Source organism: Piliocolobus tephrosceles, chromosome 4, assembly GCF_002776525.5.
Source record: "Piliocolobus tephrosceles isolate RC106 chromosome 4, ASM277652v3, whole genome shotgun sequence".
Lineage (NCBI taxonomy): Eukaryota > Metazoa > Chordata > Mammalia > Primates > Cercopithecidae > Piliocolobus > Piliocolobus tephrosceles.
This window is the reverse complement of record NC_045437.1, coordinates 111830024-111835903: the sequence shown is the minus strand read 5'-3', so window position 1 is coordinate 111835903 and position 5880 is coordinate 111830024. Positions and strand designations below refer to the sequence as shown.

The following is a 5880-nucleotide window of genomic DNA, read 5'->3' as shown; positions in this document are numbered from 1 at the left end:
GGCTGCCATGGCAAAGTCCCACAGACAGAGGGTCAAAGAACAGAGATTTTTTTTTTTAATGATGAAAAGCTTTAATAACAGACAATGTGATTTCACAGGCAATCAATCGGCAGATTAACAAATCATTTAACTTTCTTTATATAAAACAAATATTCCACTCAAGAAAGATGACCCGAAATGGATCCTTTTACAATCACCAGCATAACTTGTACAAATGAAGTCCATGATGTACCCATTAACATGCTACATGTGTGTCAATAAAACACGCTGTCCCCCACCCCAAGCCCTGGCCCCCCAGCAAACATAGATAAATGATGTGCACTGAGTGATACCGTTAGGTGAGAACTTTGGTTCATGCAGTCAGCTGCCATAGAGGTTGCACCCAAAACCCACAGCCCTGGCACCCAAAGTCAGTCCGTGGTGGTGGCTCATGGTGTTAGCTGTGTTCCTTCCACACCGAGTGAATACTGTGCTCAGGAATACTGGTGGCAAAGACCAAGCCCGTGTCATTGTGCCCATCCGGTCCATTCAGCCAGGATGCATCACCTGCCAGGAAGCTTGAGCCTGTCTTTGATTTCTTATACCCTGGAAGAGGCCAGCGACGGATCAGGCTCTGTGTCTGCAAGTCCATGATGCACAGCTGGCAGCTGTCAAACAGTAGGGCAACAATATTTCCAAAGTCAAGCAGGACCACGTTTGCTGTCTCAGGAGTCGTAATGACCCTGAGAATATCGTAACTGTTGGCAGAGTCCCGCTGGCAGAGACCGAATGCTGAACTACAGACAATGTATTTGCCATCACCATGAAGTCTTGTTTGCAGGCGGATACTTCTGTCCTTGGAGACAAGACAATGGCTTTAAGGCTTGCAGCTGATTTCCCTCCCATTTGGCCAAATCTTAATCTCATATTTGCCTGCACTTGAGAGGATGTAGTCTTCAAGGTCATGCAAGAGAGACTTGACTTTGCACTTCTGCAGAACTACCTTGGTGACCCATGCCGTGTGCCCAGTGAGTGTGCTCAGGCATGCCCCGGTAGATAGAGTCCATCCTCTCACAGTGAAGGCTGCAGAGCCACTCACCAAGATATCACTGCAGTCCACACTAAACACTGCCTGCATGTGCCTGTGAAAGTGCTGGGTCCTGGTTCCAGAACTCCATTCCCAGCAAGCACAGTGTTGTCAAAGGAGCCTGTCACAAGCTTCTGTTCAAAGAACTTCACCACTGCACAAGTGTGGGTCGGATGCCACAAACGCACTGCCGTGTGCTCACATCCCATAGCTTTGCAGCCCCTGTGGCTGTTTTCCTCAGCTGGGCTGCTGTAACAAAGCCCCACAGACACAGGGTTAAAGAACAGAGGTTTATCTTCCCACAGCTCCGGAGGCTGGGCGTCTGAGATCAGGGTGCCAGGGTGGTGGGTTCTGGGGCGGGCCTCTCACTGGCTTGCAGACCATCCTCTTCTCCTTGCGTCCTCATGTGACCTTTTCTTGATGCGTGCAGGAGGAGGGAGAGTCCTCTTGTCCTCTGCTCCTGAGGCAACCAGTCCTATCAGATTAGGGCTCCACCCTGGCGACTCATCTAACCTAATCACCTGTTACAGCCCTGCTTTCACGGCACTTACTTTGACAGTAAGGCTTCCACGTAAGAATGTGGGGGACACAACTCCCTCCGTAGCCCTCTGACTGGGCCTGAGGCATCCAAGGGAAAGAGCAAAGGGCACCCAGTGGAACTGCGAGTTGGCGGTTCAGTGCACACTCAGGGCTACAGAGCCCAGGTCTAAATCTTGGCCCCGTCACTTTTTATCAAGGTGACCTTGAGCAAGTCTTTGTACTTTTATTTAGCCTCAGTGTCCATATTTTTTTTTTTTTTTTTTTTTTTTGAGACAGAGTCTCGCTCTGTCTCCCAGGCTGGAGTGCAGTGACGCAACCTCCACCTCCCGGGTTCAAGAGATTCTCCTGCCTTAACCTCCTGAGTAGCTGGGATTACAGGCACATGCCACCACGCCCGGCTAATTTTTGTATTTTTAGTAGAGACGGGTTTCACCATATTGGCCAGGCTGGTCTCGAACTCCTGACCTCGTGATCCACTCACCTCACCCTCCCAAAGTGCTGGGATTACAGGTGTGAGCCACTGCGCCTGGCCATCAGTGTCCACAGCTTTTAAGTGGAAAACCTGATATGGCAAATTCTAGTGTTTTAATATTTCAATTCAATTTTTGTTTTGTTTTGTTTCTTGAGACAGAGTCTCGCTGTGTCTCCCAAGCTGGAGTACAGTGGCGTGATCTTGGTTCACTACAAGCTCTGCCTCCCAGGTTCACGCCATTCTCCCAAGTAGCTGGGACTATAGGCGCCCACCACCACGCCCAGCTCATTTTTTTTTTTTTTCTGTATTTTTTTTTTAGTAGAGACAGGGTTTCACCATGTTAGCCAGGATGATCTCAATCTCCTGACCTTGTGATCCACCTGCCTCGGCCTCCCAAAGTGCTGGGATTACAGGCGTGAGCCACCGTGCCTGGCCTCAGTTCAGTGTTTCTAATCCTAGTGTCTAAGCTTTTGTATATTTCTCTTAAAAGCCTGGTTAGGAACAGAGTAGTAATAAAATTATTACAGTAGGTGATGAGAGCTCTCATATATATCTCTCCTTAATTCTCACAATGCCACGCTGAAGTAGGTGTTAGTATTACCCCCATATTGCAGATGAGGAAACTGAAGGGTGGAGAAGCACAATGAGGTAAGGAACCAGACTGCCCAGGGTGCAAACATCCAACAGCATGGTGGGTGGGGCTAGTGGAGCTGCGCCCGGCTCCCTGAGCCCGGCTGTTGCTCACTAGGCTGTAAAGATGATATCGTGGATAGAGACTTTCTATCCATTTTCTGTCCAGATGTCATCTGGACAGAAAAGGAAGGGAGACAGTTACAGAGATTGCAATTTGTGTATATTGAACCATGTGGTTTTTTGTTCTAGGAGAATTCCAGTTCTAGAATTCCTCTGGAAACAGGTGTCTCTTACCCTGTGTTTTAGTGTGCTACAATTTCCGTAACAAAGTACCACAGACTGGGTGGCTTAAACAACAGACATTTTTTGTCTTGTAATTCAGAACCTAGAAGTCCAGCATCAGGGTGTCAGCAGCATTGGTTCCCTCCGAGGGTTGGGAGGGAAGGATGTGCCCCAGGCCCTTCTCCTTGGTGTATAGATTGCTGTCTTCTTCCTGGCTCCACATCGTCTTCTCTCTGTACCTGTCTGTGTCCAAAATTTCCTCTTTTTAATTTTTTTTTTTAGAGACAAGGTCTACTTGCCCAGGCTGGTCTTGAACTCCTGGCCTCAAGAGATCCTCCTGCCTAGGCATCCCAAAGTGGGATTACAGGTACGAGCCACTGAACCCCACCCAAAGTTCCTCTTTTTTTTTTTTTTTTTTTGAGACGGAGTCTTGCTCTGTTGCCCAGGCTGGAGTGCAATGGCACAATCTTGACTCACTGCAACCTCTGCTTCCTGGATTCAAGCCATTCTCTTCATCAGCCTCCCAAGTAGCTGGGACTATAGGTGTGCGCCACCACACCCAGCTAATTTTTGTATTAGACAGGGTTTTGCAGAGACAAGGTTTCACCATGTTGGCCAGGCTGGTCTCGAGTTCCAGACCTCAAGTGATCTGCCTGCCTCGGCCTCCCAAAGTGTTGGGCTTACAGCCGTGAGCCACCGTGCCTGGCCCCAAAGTTCCTCTTCTTAAAAGGACACCAGTCATACTGGATTAGGGTGGGCCGCAGTGACTTCTGTTAAACTTGAGTACCTCTGTAAAGACCCTGTGTCTATATACAACCATATTCTGAGGTCCTGGGGAGGTTAGAACTTTAACATGAATGGTTTTCAGCATTGTTGGGGGGCACAATTCCGTCTATTCCACCATGTAAAGATATTGCAGATGTGTTCCCTCCCAAGGCTGCCAGGCCTTAGCCTTGAGACAGCAGTAACTGATCACAGGGGTTCTGAGGTGAGTGTAGGTAAGCGCCGACATTGGGTGCCAACTCAGCCTGCTCCAGTCCTGCTTGAGCCAAGCATTTCTCCTGGTGCACCCTGCGGCCATATAGAACAGCCTGAAGAAGCAGGGCCTGTTCCTCCCAGCTGACTGCCAAATGCAAAGTACTGTAGCTATTGAAATGCAAAGTTCAAATGGAAACAGCTACTGCAAAATGCTGGTGGTTCACAGTGGGCCGGCTGTGGTTCACAGCTTATATGAGTGTGGTACATAGAAATGCAGCAAGCGGACCAGGCACCGTGGCGCACGCCTGTAATCCCAGCACTTTGGGAGCCCGATGTGGTGGATCACTTGAGGTCAGGAGTTTGAGACCAGCCTGACCAATATGGCGAAACCCCATCTCTACTAAAACTACAGAACTAGCCGGACATGGTGGTGCATGCCTGTAATCCCAGCTACTTGGGAGGCTGAGGCCAGAGAGTCACTTGAACCTAGGAGGCAGAGGTTGCAGTGAACCAAGATCACACCACTGCACTTCAGCCCATGTGACAGAGTGAGACTCTATCTCAAAACTAACAACAACAACAATGAAATGCATCAAGTGTAGGTTAATTTGGAATGCATAATAAAATAAGGGTCTATTCCTAGATAACCTGTGGTACAGTTTTGCCTGCTTATGACATTATATAAATGAAGGAGTATTTTTCAAAAGGAAAATCGTAATTTGATCAAATCTGAATCTTATCCTAAGTGAAAGGCCGAAACAGCTTTCCAAAGGAATTGACTCATCATATTGGGGTTTAGAATTCATCCGTTTTCATGATACCAGTCCATAGGGTTTTTATTGCTTGTAATTGGCATTGACTTGAAGTTCAATATGAACACCAACTTTTGGGCTCACAGTTTTGATAATGGAGGAACTGCCTCCGTTTTGAAACAGAAATGTTTAAATGCACCAGAGACTGGTTTATAAAGGTTGTGTTTTATTTAAGCTGCCTTTCCACAGGGCAATGAGGGATTTCAAGCATGAAATATATTTGAGAAACTTCATTTTTAAGGAACCCATTAGTTAGGGGATATTGCTTTACTTTTAATTTCTTTATTTTTTAATTTTTTATTTAATTTAATTAGTTAATTTATTTATTTTTAAGACGGAGTCTTGCTCTCTCCCAGGCTGGAGTGCAGTGGCATGATCTCAGCTCACTGCAAGCTCCGCCTCCCAGGTTCATGCCATTCTCCTGCCTCAGCCTCCCGAGTAGCTGGGACTACAGGTGCCCGCCACCTCGCCCAGCTAATTTTTTGTATTTTTAGTAGAGACGAGATTTCACCGTGTTAGCCAGGATGGTCTCGATCTCCTGACCTCGTGATCCGCCCTCCTCGGCCTCCCAAAGTGCTGGGATTACAGGCGTGAGCCACCGCACCTGGCCTGTTTTGTTTTTTAAATAGGAAAATCTTTAACCAGAACACAAGTTTTCTTCAAAAGTAGAGAAATCAAAGTGCTATACAACAAGGCCATAGAATACATCTCAGAGAAGTTATCCCAGATATGCAGTGAACGTCTACTCAGAACATGCCTCAGAAAACTTTTCTTTTTGACTGTTTTTTTTTTTTTTTTGACAGGGTTTCACCGTCACCCAGGCTGGAGTGCAATAGTGCAGTGGCCCAATCATGGCTCACTGCAGCTTCCACCTCCTGGGCTCGAGCAATCCTTCTACCTTAGCCCCCCAAAGTGCTGGGATTACAGGCACAAGCCACCATGCCCAGCCAAGAAAACTTTTTCCTAAGGGCCATGTAGGCCGAATGATACCCTTGCTTCTGTCCAAGTTCTAATTCCCAGAACCTGTGAAGGCTACCTTATATAGCAAAGGGGATGTTATAGATGTGATCACATTAAGGTTGTGAGATCCTGAATTG

General features: G+C 47.3%; 1 pseudogene; it reads right to left on the bottom strand.

Moving 5' to 3' along the window:
• Nucleotides 1-436: 436 nt before the first annotated feature.
• Nucleotides 437-4005, bottom strand: LOC111527455 (annotated as a pseudogene).
• Between the last annotated feature and the right edge of the window lie 1875 nt (nt 4006-5880).